The sequence below is a fragment of the Podarcis melisellensis genome, assembly GCF_964234715.1.
Source record: "Podarcis melisellensis genome assembly, chromosome: 3".
NCBI classification, from domain to species: Eukaryota; Metazoa; Chordata; class Lepidosauria; order Squamata; family Lacertidae; genus Podarcis; species Podarcis melisellensis.
In genome coordinates, this window is record NC_138530.1 from 113,543,009 (window position 1) to 113,560,808 (window position 17,800).

Genomic DNA, 17,800 nt, shown 5'->3' on the forward strand with positions numbered 1-17,800 from the left:
TTTTCTGTAAACTGCTTATAGGTTTTTTTTTAATGCTTTTTAAATTTTGCTGAATAAATAAAAATGAATACATCTTTATCTCTCCCATTCAGGCAGGTGAAGTGATGTAGTTGAAGAAGGGGAACAGACATAAAATTATAGATGTGAAGTACTATACTGAGAATTGAAGATTCTAGAATTACTGTGGGCTTCTTAATCAGGTTTTGGCCCCGGTGATAGCTCTTAGCAAGCTAGGAAAGAGCCCAGGGTTAGCAGTAAAACACAAGGCTTTTGTGCAGGAGATGTGAAGTTCAGCCCCTGGCATCTCCACTTTGTTGTTGTTGTTTATTCGTTTAGTCATGTCCGACTCTTCATGACCCCATGGACCATAGCACTCCAGGCACTCCTGTCTTCCACTGCCTCCTGAAGTTTGGTCAAACTCATGCTGGTAGCTTCGAGAACACTGTCCAACCATCTCGTCCTCTGTCGTCCTTTTCTCTTTGTGCCCTCCATCTTTCCCAACATCAGGGTCTTTTCCAGGGAGTCTTCTCTTCTCATGAGGTGGCCAAAGTATTGGAGCCTCAGCTTCAGGATCTGTCCTTCCAGTGAGCACTCAGGGCTGATTTCCTTCAGAATGGAGAGGTTTGATCTTCTTGCAGTCCATGGGACTCTCAAGAGTCTCCTCCAGCAACATAATTCAAAAGCATCAATTCTTTTGCGATCAGCCTTCTTTATGGTCTAGCTCTCAGTTCCATACATCACGACTGGGAAAACCATAGCTTCAACTATACGGACCTTTGTTGGCAAGGTGATGTCTCTGCTTTTTAAGATGCTGTCTAGGTTTGTCCTTCCTTTTCTCCCAAGAAGCAGGTGTCTTTTAATTTCATGACTGCTGTCACCATCTGCAGTGATCAGGAAGCCCAAGAAAGTAAACTCTCTCACTGCCTCCATTTCTTCCCCTTCTATTTGCCAGGAGGTGATGGGACCAGTGGCCATGATCTTGGTTTTTTGATGTTGACCATATTTTGCACTCTCCTCTTTCACCCTCATTAAAAGGTTCTTTAATTCCTCCTCACTTTCTGCCATCAAGGTTGTGACATCTGCATATCTGAGGTTTAGAAAACATGAAATAACAAGTCTTAGAGGCCTTTGCTTGAGACCATATGAAGCCACGAAACTAGACGGACCCAGTGGTCTGACTCAGTGTAAAGCAGTTTAATGTGTTCATAATTTGCCCTACCCTGAGAAGGCAGCTGAGTAACTATTAAGTTGCTCGTGAATTCTTTAACCTTTCAGTGACTAAATTATTCTTGTATTCAATGTCACATTATCAGGCCAACCTGACCTTTGCTGTTCACAAAATCTAAGGTTAACTTTGCTATTTTCAAAGAGTTATGTTGAAATACCATTGGGGGAAAAATAAAATATTCCAAAGCACACTGGCAGCCCAATCTTTGGGAACTGGCAACACTCGTGGAAAAAATCCTAATACTAGAACAAAAAGATGCCATGCACTGGTTGGCATTGCTTCCATATTTAGATTATGTAGCCATCCCATTATCATACATGCTCTGATGTCTCTAGCCATATTGATGTAGACACTCCTGAAGGATAGATGATGTAGAGATTCCTGGAAAGGAAATTAAAGTCATATATGGCTAGTTGACAGAAATATGTAGGTTGTGGTGGTCATCCAAAGATAACACCATGATACTGACACCTCAATAAATTGGGTTGTCAGGTCAACAGCATCCCAGACCTATAGACTTCAGGACCCAAACCTGAGACCTAGGGGTGCCTCCTGGTGATGTCCTAGCAGGGTGGTGATGTCACAGGGGGCAGGCCACAGTGTGAACCAGTGTGGCTGAGAGCATGTCATTCTAGCAAACAAGCCAGGCCCTCATGCCTGCTCGTAACATTCTGCTCCTCTTTTGCCCGGCCCATTTGGTTGTCGTCCTCTGTGCTCCCTGGAGATGGTGGTTAATTGGGGAAAGGGAGGAGAGGAGGACGGACACCCCAGAGACCGTATGCAAGATTGTGCAGCTGGCTCATGCCAGGCTGAAGCTTGCAAGGTGTCTGCACAGTCTTCCTAATACAAGAAAGAACGCCCCCTCACTCGCCTAGAGAGTCAAGCTCTCCCTCTACCATCTGGCGACTGCCAGTCAAACCTGGAGTCTCCAGGTTGGCCCTGCAGGTTTGGCAACCCTATCAATAAGGTAATAAACACATTGTTTCCTAACTATCGGTTAGGAACCAGTTCTTTGCTAGCTGACATACATGTACTTGCTAATGTGGATTTTGTTGTTTAGTGTTTAGTCGTGACCCCATGGACCAGAGCACGCCAGGCACTCCTGTCTTCCACTGCCTCCTGCAGTTTGGTCAGACTCATGCTGGTAGCTTTGAGAACACTGTCCAACCATCTCATCCTCTGTCGTTCCCTTCTCCTTGTGCCCTCCATCTTTCCCAACATCAGGGTCTTTTCCAGGGAGTCTTCTCTTTTCATGAGGTGGCCAAAGTCTTGGAGACTCAGCTTCACAATCTGTCCTTCCAATGAGCACTCAGGGCTGATTTCCTTCAGAATGGAGAGGTTTGATCTTCTTGCAGTCCATGGGACTCTCAAGAGTCTCCTCCAGCAACATAATTCAAATGTGCATTTATGCTGGGTCCAGAACCTCAAGCCAAGGGACTCAGGCATTTTTGTTAGGCTTTTGGGTCTCTCCCTAGCCATGTCCTCTACATTGCTTGACCAGCCCTGCGCTATCTTCTCTCTGAGCGCTTTTCCTTGCTGAAATGCATCCTTAAACTCTGATGATGCTTCTTACTTGCTCTGATGGAGGATGGAAAGATGTGTTTGTGAGTGTGTGGCTAGGATGTAGCCTACTGCCCAAAGATAAAAGCCACATCTATGAGTCCAACCACTTCTGCCTCGGGCTCACTGGAACGTGATCCCTAAAACCTGGTTTATGAAGTAATGTAACTCTTGGGATGAAGATGGTTCCTTAGCCTGATTTATAATGATACAAGTGTGATGCTTGCACCAGCCCCATTCTCAATAATTGTTAGCAATTTCATAAGCTGCACATATGAGCTGTTATCAGCAGCATTTTAGGGTTTAAAGGCAGAGTTCAATTCCGTCAGTCTTTGTGGTTGCACTCAGTTCTCAGCACAGGCTGCAAATGAAAAGAAAAAATCATATCTCACAGAGCACCATGGTTTTCATCTACTTTCCCTAAATTTTTGGCCTGAAGATAACTCACCCGGCTTTTTTGTTTCCTTTTGTCTGTTTGGCTAGTAATTGACTTTGTCTCTCCCCTCTCCCTACACTTTTCTCCCTCCATTTGTTTCCCTGCTTTCTGATTCTAGCATCTTCTCCCTGGAGTTTCAGGTTAGAAGTTTTCCCTTTTGTGAAACCATGACAGGTGCCTAATTGAATGATGAATGTCCCTTTATTACTCTGTAATTGAACTGCCAGCTTTTTGATTGGTTTGTATAGATGCTCTGCTCCTCATCAAGCACTGCAGGGGGTTTGGTGGCTGGCAGCCTGGGCCCAGCCTCCATCTGTCTAATCACATCTATCCCCAACTCGCTTTGGCAGGAGAAAGGGTGGTGCTGGAGGAGGATGGTGTTTTGGGGTGGGTGGGTGCGGGGGAGGAAAGTCATAATAAATTATGTAAATTCGGCATCGCTCTGACAATGAGAGCATCATATTGTTACATGTGTCTTGGTGGCAAACAGGCGAAGACTTTTTTGGCGTCATGGCTGCCTAGTGTGACAGGCCCTCGATGAAGATTAATGGCCCTTACCTGACTGACAGAGAATGGGATTGTGGGGCAGAGAGGGTCATTCATCATACTCTGACAGGTGTCATTCAATCCGACAGCAGTACCGCTATTGCTCTTCTAGCAGTTCCATTTTTCTGCCAGTTAAGCAAGGAGTTTTAATAACATCCCCAGAATTAAAACTCATTCTTTGTAGCAGGCCTGACAGCTGAAAATAAGAAAATCAATTCTTCACATGTTATAGCCCAGTTAACTGACTAGGGCTTTGACTTTAACTTAGACTTCAGGCTGAATTTCAAGTAGGGGGTGCTTTTGGAAAAAACATCATCTATAAAAATGTGGCAGCAGCCCTGGCCTGTTTTTTTGTTATTGCATTGGGTTTTGAGATGGAATCTTTAATGCTACATGTCAACATTGCATTTGTCCATGCTCAAACAGATCACATGGCTGGTTGGGATATTTTGATTGATCCTTCTTAATGATATTCATGTTGTCCCCTTGGCACCCTTCTTCAAAACAGGAGGAAAAAGATGGTCACAGATTTGAGGAAGGTTGTATTATGAAGCTGTTTCTTCCAGGAAGGCATATAGAATATTTCAGGAACAAACATGGTACTTTCAAACCTTGGCAGAACACAAAATGCCTCAGATTATTCCTAGATTTGGACTTTCTGAGCTTCTTTTAGTACAGAACATCCTGGCATATCCTTGCATCTCTGAGTATCATCATCACCTTTACCATCATGCTTCTCTCCACATGTTGCTGGCCTACAACTTACATCGTCTTTGATTCTTGCCTACCCTTGTTAGGGCTGATGGGAACTGTAGTCCAACAACATCTGGATTGCACCAGGTTGAAGAGCGCTTCTTTGGAACATGATGTTGCCATCTTAAAAGATTTTACTAGTCACAGACTGCTTATCACACGGATAACGTCTCCCTCACTTAACGTACAGTTAACAATAGCTACTTACAATCACTGATGATTAGAAACCTTATTCTTTTCTAGGAGTGAAATTGGTTCATGATCTAGCGAGCTGACAGTCTAGTTTGCTACTGTAGATGAAGTTTTGGCTCTTATCCTTCAACCACAGCCCCATGCCCTCTTTGATCAACAACTTTCATAATAGAGAGGCAGAAGAGGGAGACCACAGGATATATGCAATCTTTCTCATGTTTTAAAAAGTTATCAGTATTGTTGCCATATTTACTCTTCTCATGAGTCAACATGTGCTTCTGTGGTCCTGAAATCCTTGCAAACAAGACCAATTATAAACTAGACGACAATTATTACAGTAGTTTAGAAATGTTACTGAGAATAGTGACAGTACATTAACTCACCTTCCAGCTTATAAGTTCTTCCTGGCTGGAGTCAGGAAATTCACAGGTGAGCCTGTTTGCAAAGCCACTGCAGTCCATTGAAGGTACAGCTGCAATCATGTCTTTGGTTTTGGCAAGATGAAGTGCAAAGTCTTTTTTTTAAATGAACAGTATTTGGTGTGGTGTCTTTATTTCCTGCAAGCTGTCATGATGAATTTAGAGCTGCTGAGCAGTTTCGGCCGCCCATCTTTTTTTATGTCATCACATTCTAATCTGATGACAAACAGTTGGCCTGAAATTTGAATATACTACTATGGTAAGCAGAATTTATGTTCTCTGAGGAAGCCGATGATTTGTAAGGATTACATTGTGGACTCCCATGGAATACAATCCTGAATCTAACTGATAAGTTTGTTTTAGTGACCACTGAGCTATTTCTTGAGGGGAAAGTGGTGAATTTAAGATTTACACGGCTGTGACGTATGACAAAACTCCAGTTAACTTAGGTTACAGAGTATGAAGCCTGTGGGGAAAAGCATGCCCATTAAATTAAAACAAGGCAACATTTTATTTAATAAAGAAAGTAGGAAAATGTGCTACAAACAGATCCACGGTGAATGAAAATGAAGATTCAAACAGATTATGGAGTCTGTGTGTTGGGATGCAGGGATAACTTTGGAGAGAACATCTGGAGAGTTATCATCAGCATCTGGGTTGGTGTGCTTTCTGTACAACTTGTTTTGTGCTGCACCCTGAATGGTTACTCTGTCATCATTTCCCTTCCCATCAATAAATTTGATGATTATTTTCTGGTCAAGGTATTGCTTACACCTCTAGATTGCTTATTTATGTATTTAAACAATTTGCATACCACTAAACTACAATAACCTCTACGAGCTTTACAAAAATCAGTTAAAACTATATACCCACACTTCAATTCAAATGTCTGTTGGAATAAAAAATAGTATTCAGTAGGCACCAGAAGTTCCATAAGGAGGGGGCCTGTCTGGAAGGCAGCGCCATAAAATTGGGCCCACAATTCTAAACACATGGCTTCTGGAAGATATGAGTCATGCATCTGAGCTATTTGATAGCTCAGTGCTTCCCAGCCTCTCTGGCACCTGGGGTCTGCTGTCTCCATGGAGGAAATAGGCCTCAACAGAGGCCTTGGTGCAGTTACTGCCCTGCTACATAGCCTCCAAGTGTCCCTATTTTCCAGGGACAGTCCTGGAATTAAGAAAGCCATCCCAGCTTCTGATTTGATCCCAGAATGTCCCTATTTCTCCTGCCACTGCTGCTGCCACTGCCGCCAAGCTCAACGAGGAGGAGGAGCTGGCGATTGTCCTGAGTGGCAGCTGCAAGGGAGCTTATTTCACCAAAGGGAGCTATGAGCCAGTGTGGTGTAGTGGTTAAGAGCAGTAGACTCGTAATCTGGGGAGCCGGGTTCGCGTCTCCGCTCCTCCACATGCAGCTGCTGGGTGACCATGGGCTAGTCACACTTCTCTGAAGTTTCTCAGCCCCACTCACCTCACAGAGTGTTTGTTGGGGAGGAAGGGAAAGGAGATTGTTAGCCACTTTGAGACTCCTTAGGGTAGTGATAAAGCGGGATATCAAATCCAAACTCTTCTTATTATTATTATTGAATTCCATTAACAGAGTTATTGCAATGTTCTCCCTCTCTCATAATCTTGTTTACCCAAAAAAACTGATCAGGAGTGAGTGTGGAATGATTAAAATGGACTTCTCAGCCACAGGATGTTGTGATAGCTGTATTTTGTGTTTTTATAGTGTCAGTTTTATACTATGTTGTAACTGCCCTGAGATCTGTGGGTATAGGGAGGTGTACTAATTTAATAAGTAATAATAAAATAATAATAACTGAGGTTCATGTCCACAATGCAAAATGCCATGCAACTCAGTCGACTGCCACAATCTGAGAGAAAGCTGCACTGAACACTTGTGTAACCTTAGAAGTCACATTTTATCTCCTTTAATACATAGTACGTCCCACTGCTTTCAATGGAACTGACTCCCTGGTTATGTGTGCATGGAAACATGCTTTAAATGCCCCCAAATATGTTGCATATTGACCTTCACATGTGAATGCTGACAATCTTAGATGTGTCTTGTGAATGCTTGATGCATCTCTTTCAACACCCTTTGAACAGTGATCTATTACACTCACGTTCAGGCCGTGTTAGCTTTCTCCACTGTAAGTTTCCAGACATTCACCAAATTTGCTTGGGACTGTCAACATACACATGGGAGTGTGGGCATTCATCAAATTTCAGGCATCCACTGTAACATTATACATCTCTATCTAGCTAGCTATAGATATATGTATATATAGTCTGAATCTGATTCTTTGTTTGTTTTGAAAGTACCACTGAAACCATGCAGAAAATTGTGCCAAACAGTTTTGCCTTTGATCAGAATGTCTCCCAAGAGAGTGAACTAAGAGTCTAGACTCATTACACTCGTGAACCTCAGTCTGTATTGAATTGGCAATAAGTACACACACGGCTCCTCCCCCATTTTGGAGACCGACTTCTTCCCTTGCAGGTTTTACCTTTCTGGTGTAAACAAAGAGGATCTGACTCCAACAGCTGCAAAATTGCTCTATGATACTTTATGAGTATTCACCCAAATGCCTTTGTGACTAGTCTTTTCATCCTCACTGACATAATCCAGATCAGCAGAGCAGGGTGGGTGTGGAGTCACATGGTATTATTCAAGGTAAATCCCTTGTACTCTGATATTCCTCCAGCACCATGTGCATTTTTACAACTTCCTGTTATGGCCAGAAAGAGCAAGAGGATTTCTGGCCAGAATTTTCTATTTGCCTGGAAAATTAAAAAAGAAAGGTGGAGCGGGGGGGGGGGGGGACTCTTCTCAGTCCGAGTTGACTAATTTGAGGCTGTGCTTGGAAAGAAACGGCAGTGAACAGTTTGGCCTTATTCATGGTTGAGTAGCCTTCGCTCATTTCATCATATGTAAATGGCAGATGTCACACTAACGTGTTATTCTTTGGTGAACCTGGACTCTGCACTCACCTATTTTTTTTAAAAGGTACACACATTTCAGGAGGCTTGCATATTATGTCATCTTATGGAGAGCCTTGTCTGTCCATAAGGACATTATTTTCATTTAAAATATCAGTATATACAATAGTCTTACTGGGTTGTTGTTTTCCTCTTTTAAGAAACAGTATATCTCCAGCTCTGATCCTCCAGGATAGGACAGGCTTTAAGACCAAATAAATGTGGAATCAATTGAGATACTTTTAACTCCAAACAAAGCAAAATTACCTATATCATTTGTAAGGCATGAGATTTACAGAATAAATCAATAGCCAAATGAAAAATGATTTAATATATGCTTAAAGAAAATTAAAATACTAAATTTGACAGGGAAACAATATTGTGTATATGAAGCGACAATTCAAGAAAAAGAGGTAGGACTTGTCTTTGCACAAACAGAACAGAATATACAACTAGTTTTGAGGAAGTTGCACACCAACTAATCACAATGGTAATAGTCTATTTGATGGAAGAAAGAAAATATTAAATCAGTGTTTGGCGAATCCAATTAGCACTAATTTTACATCCAAAGATACATTGAATACACAATTTATGATTACAACACAATAAACTACCAGCGCCACTGTTTAAACACCATATCCTAATCGTAATAGAACAGCCTCAGCCAGGTCATAGAACTGCCCCACCTTGAAATGTGTTTTCGCCTGACAAGGAAGACTGGTTACAGGTCTGGGTTAAACCCATCAGCAATGGAGAGTTTATTTTGGTTGAAAGGTCAGAAATTGGTGGGTAAATGAATAATAAAACCCTATGTGTGCCAGGTCTTAACCACTGATATTAATACCCAGAGTGACCCGGTGGTTTTGCTGTCAAAATCTTATACTAGCCATTTCCACAGTCTGTTAATAGATTTGACTCTTCCGTTTCTCATCGTTTCTGCTCTTTAGGCAAAATGTTTGCGCATGCATTTCCATAGGTCTCCCATTCTACCTACGTTCTTTATTATTATATGTGCAGACTGGTATACGGTGGTACCTCGGGTTACATACGCTTCAGGTTACAGACTCCGCTAACCCAGAAATAGTGCTTCAGGTTAAGAACTTTGCTTCAGGATGAGAACAGAAATCGTTCTCCAGCAGCGCGGCAGCAACAGGAGGCCCCATTAGTGGTGCTTCAGGTTCAGTTTCAGGTTAAGAATGGACCTCCGGAACGAATTAAGTACTTAACCTGAGGTACCACTGTATGCTAGAACAACCTCTCCCTTGGTGGTGGTGGTGGGAGAACCGCTGTGGAAATGAATCATTTCATGTAAGGAAGAATTCCTTTGCCTTTTTATATTGTTCTATTCCTCCCTAAACAACTAAACAACAACAACCGAGCAACTAAACAACAACAACAAATTCCTCCTTTTTCCCATTTTCTGTAACAAAAAGAGGCGCATTCAGATAACATTTTGATTTAGATCTCTCACCCTTTATTTTTTTACTGTGGAGAAAGACTCTGGTTATTTATATGTAAGAAAAGCCTGAGCTTTAGGGACTACAGATTGATCTGCTTTTCAGAGCATTCACCTTTCAGACATCCAAAATACAAGCATTTTGATCCTTTGTGGCTTGTAAATTTCTAGAGTGAAGCTTATTCCAGTCTGCTGAGGCAAGCTTTATGATCCCTCCTACATTATCTCATTGATAATAGTGAGGAACTGGGACACCTCTTTCCTTTCATACCAGGAAGGAGGTTCTAATATCTGAATTTGCGCTAATAAATACCCTGAAAACTGTACCTGTGCTAAAAATTACTGTGTTTTCAATCTATGTCTTGTGATCTTCAGAATCCCAAGAATCCTATTTTTTCAAGCAAAGGTTCTGTTAACTAGGTTGTGTTGTGTGTGTTTTGATAATTTCCACCAAACTAAAAGCCACCAGGTAAACTAAGCTGTGTGTACAATGTTGTTGTTGAGTCGTTTAGTCGTGTCCGACTCTTCGTGACCCCGAGCATGCCAGGCATTCCTGTCTTCCACTCCCTCCCACAGTTTGGTCAAACTTCAAGAACACTGTCCAACCATCTCATCCTCTGTCCTTCCCTTCTCTTTGTGCCCTCCATCTTTCCCAACATCAGGGTCTTTTCCAGGGAGTCTTCTCTTCTCATGAGGTGGCCAAAGTATTGGAGCCTCAGCTTCAGGATCTGTCCTTCCAGTGAGCACTCAGGGCTAATTTCCTTAAGAATGGATAGGTTTGATCTTCTTGCAGTCCGTGGGACTCTCAAGAGTCTCCTCCAGCACCATAATTCAAAAGCATCAGTTCTTCGGCGATCAGTCTTCTTTATGGTCCAGCTCTTACTTCCATACATCACTACTGGGAAAACCATAGCTTTAACTATACAAACCTTTGCTGATAAGGTGATGTCTCTGCTTTTTAAGATGCTGTCTAGGTTTGTCATTGCTTCTCTCCCAAGAAGCAGGCGTCTTTTAATTTCATGACTGCTGTCACCATCTGCATGTAGCAAATGTCAAGTCCCAATGAATGCTATTCTCTTAGTGCCATTCTCTTCCCATATGAGCTATCCTTACGAGTACCTGCAAGAATGCTGCTCTGAGGTTTGTTCGTGGAGTTTGCATGTTCTCTGCTGCCCCAAAGTAGAAGGTAAAACAGTTGGGCAGATGTGGAATTGGATCATTTCCATAAGATGCTTCTGGCTCGTTTCAGCTAAGAATGGAATTACATTACCATGTTTTCCTATTGTTAGAAGTATGCAGGGCTCCCTCTTACACTCTCTGGCCACTGCCATCAGCCAGGGCAGGAAGGACCAATGGAGACTGTGATTTTCTGACTCCAGTGAAAAACAACTTGATCTCACCCATTGGCCAGAGATGGAGCCGCTACTCTTGTGTTTACACCCCATTTCCCTTTTGCTTTTGTATTTTTTCTAGTATATGGTGAGCTTAAAGCAGGGACTGCCTAATCTTTTGCCATCTGTACAGTGCTCAGAAAATTTTAGGCACTCTATAAATGTTATAAAGATCACCTGTAGCCAGGGACAAGATATGTCCTCTTCTTCTCCATTCCCCTTTCATGGATGCCATCTTGCCATGGTCACTTTCATGGATGCCACCTTCTGTGAAGTCTCTAGAGTTCTGCAACATCTTGAGGAGCCTCTTCTTTAATCCTCATGACATTTTGGGGCCCTTATTTTTGCTGACTAGTGGTCCATATTTATGTTTCAGTATGGCAGCTCCTGTGCTTTCATTCTGTGCTCTACATCCTGTCAGTCAGATTGCCCAATTAGATCATGGCACCATGAAGAACTTGCTCCCAATTGACATTTGAGCAGCTCCATTGCCTCCTGCACTTGCTAAATTTTGAATTCTCAACTGGTTTACCACGCATGGTTTTCCATGTTTCTGTATAATCACGCGCTTTGGCTTGATCCTACTTGGCAAGGGCTTGTGATCTCGTGAGCTCTGAAGGCAGCTGACTTGGAAACTGTAAAAAGTTAGAGGATATTTCAGTCTTAAATATTTTATCTTTCAGTCTGGAATTATTCAGTGGCTTAATGTACAACTGCTCCCTTTGGAAAGGCGAGCGGCTGCGAGGGAACTTTTTTCATGTGTTGCTCCCTGGAAAAAGACCGTTTTGCAATGGGGGTGTGATGGCACTTTTCAAAGCATGGCTGGTTTTGAGAACATGCTTTTCTCCTGAGAGAGACTCTTTGGGTGGAAGCAGCTGCTCTTGGCAAGTTCTCCTGTAAGAGAGCTTGTCTTGGATGTTTTTGATGGAGAAAGGGACTCTCTTCCTGAAAACTAATGTCCTTGGAACTCAGCCACTAGCAGAGCTGGGAAAGACAGAGGATTTCAGGGCAGCCATTTTATGCTGCTGTGGCTTTCTGACACATAGACCCTCTCAGGTGTCTTTAAAGGACTGGTGCTTTGTGCTGATGCTTCTGAGAGAATGTGTGACCAATGGCAACCCTCCAAAAATGCATTTAATTGCTGAGAGGTGCGTTTGTATAGTATTCATGCTGTCTTAATAGGGGTATGTATGGGTGCTTACCCTGCATTTGATTTAGCTTAGCCTCTGCTGAATGTGCATTTAATTGACAAAGTGAAACAAGGCATGGCCGATCAACTCTAATAGGCCCACCGTTATCTGAATCTAAACTTCTCAGGTTATCCCTCAGATAAACTAGTTTTTAAAGTCCATTTCTTAAGGCTACAGATTCTTGCTGTCCTTTTGGGTCAACACAGTGCTTTTTTATTCAAAAAATGTTTAGAGGTACTCTCATTTTCCTACTCATATTGAAATACTGCCCCTCAATGAGGCCAAACTTAGATTCACAAAATGTTTAGGGGTATGTGTACCCCTGTGTCCCCCCAGAAAAAAAGCACTGGGTTAAGGCAGGTTTCAGTCTGCTTCACTACTCTAACAGTGCCTTGTTCTCTCTTCTCCCCACAAGCATCAGCATCAAAAGCTGAGACGGATGGAGTAAAACTCTGCAACATAATGATGTCATAATGATATTCTGAACTTTGCAGCAGTAGACATTACTAAGGAAGAAAGGTGGATGAGACATGGGTCTGAAGGCTTTGGCAACAGCTACATAATCATATGTAGGGACGCGGGTGGCACTGTGGGTTAAACCACAGAGCCTAGGACTTGCCAATCAGAAGGTCGGCGGTTCGAATCCCCACGATGGGGTGAGATCCCGTTGCTCTGTCCCTGCTCCTGCCAACCTAGCAGTTCGAAAGCCCGTCAAAGTGCAAGTAGATAAATAGGTACCGCTCCATGCGTTGCTCTGGTTCGCCAGAAGTGGCTTAGTCATGCTGGCCACATGACCCGGAAGCTGTACGCCCTCGGCAATAAAGCAAGATGAGCGCCGCAACCTCAGAGTTGGCCACAACTGGACCTAATGGTCAGGGGTCCCTTTACCTTTACTTACATAATCCTATAACTGAAATGAATTGGTGAGTATCAGAACTAGCTGTGTCAGCTGACTTGTTTTCAACATTTTTACATGTAATGCAATAATTTCCTTTAGAAGTAATGCTGGAAGTTGAGTCTGCCTTTTACCACACTTACCGCTATTTACACACACACACAATTATTTTTTGAAAGATTTTATCCCACTATTTTCAGAACAAACCATAGAACTGAACAAATGAATGGTGCTGCTTAATATTTTATATTCTCAACAGACACACTTAAGATTGTGGTACTCAGTACCCAGGCACTGATGGGACTCACTACACCAATATCATCGGAAGGTTGTTTAATCTCTTCTCAAAGCCACTACAAAGAAGGATCTACCAGAATTCCCCCAGAAAAGATTGCTACGTTCTTGAAAATGACAATAGGTTTGGTGTGGTTGGAAATAATTAATAACATTGTAAAATGAGCTGGGGGGCTGCCTTGAAAGAAATAATCATGGATTGTTGAGCTTCATAAGAATAAAAAATGTGGTTCCACCTTTCAAGTATTATGTCATAGTTTGTGACAGCATAATGTGAAAGCACATAAGAAAGCATCCAAAATTATCAATTCCTTTTTCATGTACTAACACATGTTAAATTAGTCAGTAAGCCTTGAAGATCTGCATACCTGGTGATTAATTTGTTGTTTTGTGTTAAAAAAAGAGGTTCTATCATGCTAGATTTACAGCACTACAAAATTTCACAATGTTGCAATGCTGTCTTCAATTCAGCTGCTTCATATTGAAATTTCACACACAATAATTGGCTGACCTTCACAGCTATGGTAGAAACTAATTAAAGCTGTAAGGCTTTGCTAGCTATTGCTTTTGTGTGAAATGTGAAGTTTGGTGATAATGAAATATGGGGTGCAGATGTTATTGTCTTGGATAGACTATGCCTTTGGTTCACACTAATGAAGAACAGCAATTATTAAATAAGAAATATTTTAACCATTCACTATTTGTGTCTTGCAAGAATAAAATTTATCTAGTATTGTGTCTTCTTTTAACTTATTTAAAACATGATCAGAGTGTAGGGGGGATTTTAGAATAACAGATGGTTATATAATTTTATTTTTAGTATTGATCATGGATCTTAAGTGGGGGGGGCATGGGAAACCTATAGATAGAAGAATTTGCTTTTCCTCGACAAGAAACTTTTCTGCAGAGAAGCACATGCATGTCTGCCATAGAGCATCTCCCACATGTTGCAAAGGGTCCAGGCTGTGTTTGCACAAACACAATCTGAGTATCCCTGAGTATCTGAGTGTTGGTGCTGACCTTTAAAACCATAAAAAACCTTAGCCCAGTATACCTAAAAGAGCATCTCCACCCCCATCGTTCTGCCCGGACACTGAGGTCCAGCTCCAAGGGCCTTCTGGTGGCTCCCTCCCTTCAAGAAGCAAAGTCACAGGGAACCAGGCAGAGGGCCCTCTTGGTAGTGGCACCCACCCTGTGGAACGCCCTCCCATCAGATGTTAAGGAGATAAACAACTATACAAACTTTAGAAAACAACATTTTGAAAGCTTTTTGATTTATAGGAAAGTTTTTTAACGTTTAATGTTTTATTATATTTTAATGTTTGTTAGGGTGGGTTGTGGGTGGCGTTGTGGTCTAAAACAATGAGCCTTGGGCTTGCCGATCGGAAGGTCGGAGGTTCGAATCCCTGCGATGGGGTGAGCTCCCGTTGCTCGGTCCCAGCTCCTGCCAACCTAGCAGTTCGAAAGCACGTCAAAGTGCAAGTAGATAAATAGGTACCGCTCAGGCGGGAAGGTAAACAGTGTTTCCATGCGTTGCTCTGGTTTCCAGAAGCGGCTTCGTCATGCTGGCCACATGACCCAGAAAAGCTGTCTGCGGACAAACACTGGCTCCCTCGGCCAGTAAAGCAAGATGAGCGCCGCAACCCCAGAGCCATTCATGACTGGACTTAAATGTCAGGGGTCCTTTACCTTTACTTTTAATGTATGTCAGAAGCCACCCAGAGTGGCAGGGCAACCTAGTCAGATGGGTGGGGTATAAATGTTGTTGTTGCTGCTGCTATTTCTTCAGCCTCCACCTTTTTGCCAACGCATCATGAGCTGACAAGTGCATAAGATGTGTCCCATTCTGTTGCACACTCATTTCTCTAAATTAGTGCTATTGATTTTGATGGGACTTGGCCTTTAAAGAAAAGTCCAAATTAACCGCATACCACATACCATACTATCAAACATACCTTGGGGAGTATGTTTGATAGTATGGGACCAGAACTCAGGAGATGTAGGCTCAGCCATGAAGCTCATGGGGTGACAGTGAGCCACTTCCTCTCTCACACATGCACAGACCCACACATCTTTATGCCACATGATCAGTGTCAGGATTAAATCCTATCCTGAGCTATGTTAAGAGTTAGGGATAAAATATAATTAAAACACTTATTTCCAGGAATGAATGGACTTGTTGTTTGGGGTTATGTTATATTGTACCTATTATGCTTCATGTTGTAATCCAAGAGTGGAGGACCTTTGACGCTCCAGATGTTGTTGGACTTCAACTCCCCTCAGCCCAGTCAGCCCAGCCAATGGCCATGGATGATGGGAGTTGTAGTTTAGCATCACCTGGAAGGACAAAGGTTTCCCACCTCTGCTGTCATGTAATATTTTTCTTTCTGTTAATGATGATGACTAACAATAAGTAGATAATCTGAAAGTTTACAATTTTAATGTATAAAGGACTACCTTTCTACAGTGGTACCTTGGGTTACATACGCTTCAGGCTACAGACTCCACTAACCCAGAAATATTACCTCGGGTTAAGAACTTTGCTTCAGGATGAGAACAGAAATCGTGCTCTGGTGGCGCGGCAGCAGCAGGAGGCCCCATTAGCTAAAGTGGTGCTTCAGGTTAAGAACAGTTTCAGGTTAAGAACGGACCTCCAGAACAAATTAAGTTCTTAACCCAAGGTACCACTGTAATCTGAAAGTTTACAGTTTTGATGTATAAAGGACTACCTTTCTATTCTACAACTTCCATCCCAACTTTTCTGTTCAGAGGCTATGTTCTCAGAAAATACAACATAGGCAGTTACCTCTGTAGGACCTTGTTTTTAACACCAATGCCCCTGTTCATTTCTTTTGAGGAATTCATTCTTCAAAATTCAGAGTATTTTTTCTTTAAGGAGTTCTGACAATCCTAGAGGTAAGTAATAGTGTCTTCAGAAAGGTCTATTGTGGGCCTGAATTTTAGTAATTGACACCAATAACATAACAACATTAAATCATCCACGTTTTTATAGTGGATAAGCCTTTATGCTTGTAAATATGTTAAAGGATAGCATGTAGGTGGTAGAAGAATTATGCTACGATTTTAACAGCTAATAAATCTTTATTTAAGCAAGGGACCTCTAAAATTTAATTAGGCATATAAAAGCAGAGATCATTCAGAGGGTAAAAATATACCAATTCTCATACGAAAAGACATCTGCTTTGTGAAATTTTTTAAGGTTACAATTTACTCTTCTGTTCCTGTGTCAATAGAAATAGTTCTCCTGGTGGAATTACAAATGTGTAGCTTAAGAAGAAAAAAATCATCAGCAAATGTCAAGATATGAAACAGCACTATCTTTTTAGTGTGTCATGTTGCCGTTGCATGACTTTAAAGATTGCCATTCCAGTCTATAAGAAAAAGCCACACCATGAAACCTCATTGCGTAGAAGTCAAAGGAAAAAGTTTTGTATGTTGTTGTCTTCAAGGTTTAATTTCCACAAAACTGAAGTTATAATGAACGATTATTGTTGTTTGTACTATTGACCAGTAAAATGCACATGACCACCACAGGCAGGGTATTTCTGGAGGAAATTAGCTGTGAATTAGCTAAATACTCTCAAGTCCAATGGACAGAATCACTCTTTTTAAAAATAAATAAATATGTTTTTTATTAAAGGATTTTCGTAGATAACAAGGGTACATATAACATCTCTGTTTTCAGTTCATAGAGTCCTATCTACAGGTCAGTTACATTCAGTGTGAGACACTGTTGTCATAAGCAAAAGGATAAAAATATGGTTGCGCCCTCTCTCCCCCGCAGCCTCACAATGTCTATGGCAGCATCACTCTTGAGAAATCAGGCAGAAGGCTTCTCCAGCATCGCCACCTGAGAAGAAACTGGAGATATCCAAAAGTGCATTGGGAAACCTTAGAATCATAGAATCATAGAAGAGTTGGAAGAGACCACAAGGGCCATCGAGTCCAACCCCCTGCCAAGCAGGAAACACCATCAGAGCACTCCTGACATATGGTTGTCAAGCCTCTGCTTAAAGACCTCCAAAGAAGGAGACTCCACCACACTCCTTGGCAGCAAATTCCACTGTCAAACAGCTCTTACTGTCAGGAAGTTCTTCCTAATGTTTAGGTGGAATCTTCTTTCTTGTAGTTTGGATCCATTGCTCCGTGTCTGCTTCTCTGGAGCAGCAGAAAACAACCTTTCTCCCTCCTCTATGTGACATCCTTTTATATATTTGAGCATGGCTATCATATCACCCCTTAACCTCCTCTTCTCTTCAAACACTTCCAGTCAGACACTGTGCTATAACCTCTCCTTACAGAGATGCTGTTGGCTCAGCCACCCAAATCCTTCTTTGTATATCAAATAATAATAATAATAATAATAATAATAATAATAATAAATTATTTCTACCCCGCCCATCTGGCTGGGTTTTCCCAGCCACGTCAAGCATTC

At 41.9% G+C, this 17,800-nt stretch overlaps 1 long non-coding RNA gene across 1 annotated transcript; it reads left to right on the forward strand.

Moving 5' to 3' along the window:
- The first annotated feature begins 12,977 nt into the window (after window positions 1-12,977).
- On the forward strand, window positions 12,978-17,259 carry LOC309366426. Its single transcript, XR_014166707.1, has 3 exons — window positions 12,978-13,078; window positions 13,310-13,468; window positions 17,150-17,259. It is a non-coding gene; the product is annotated as an uncharacterized lncRNA (long non-coding RNA).
- The last annotated feature ends 541 nt before the right edge of the window (window positions 17,260-17,800 follow it).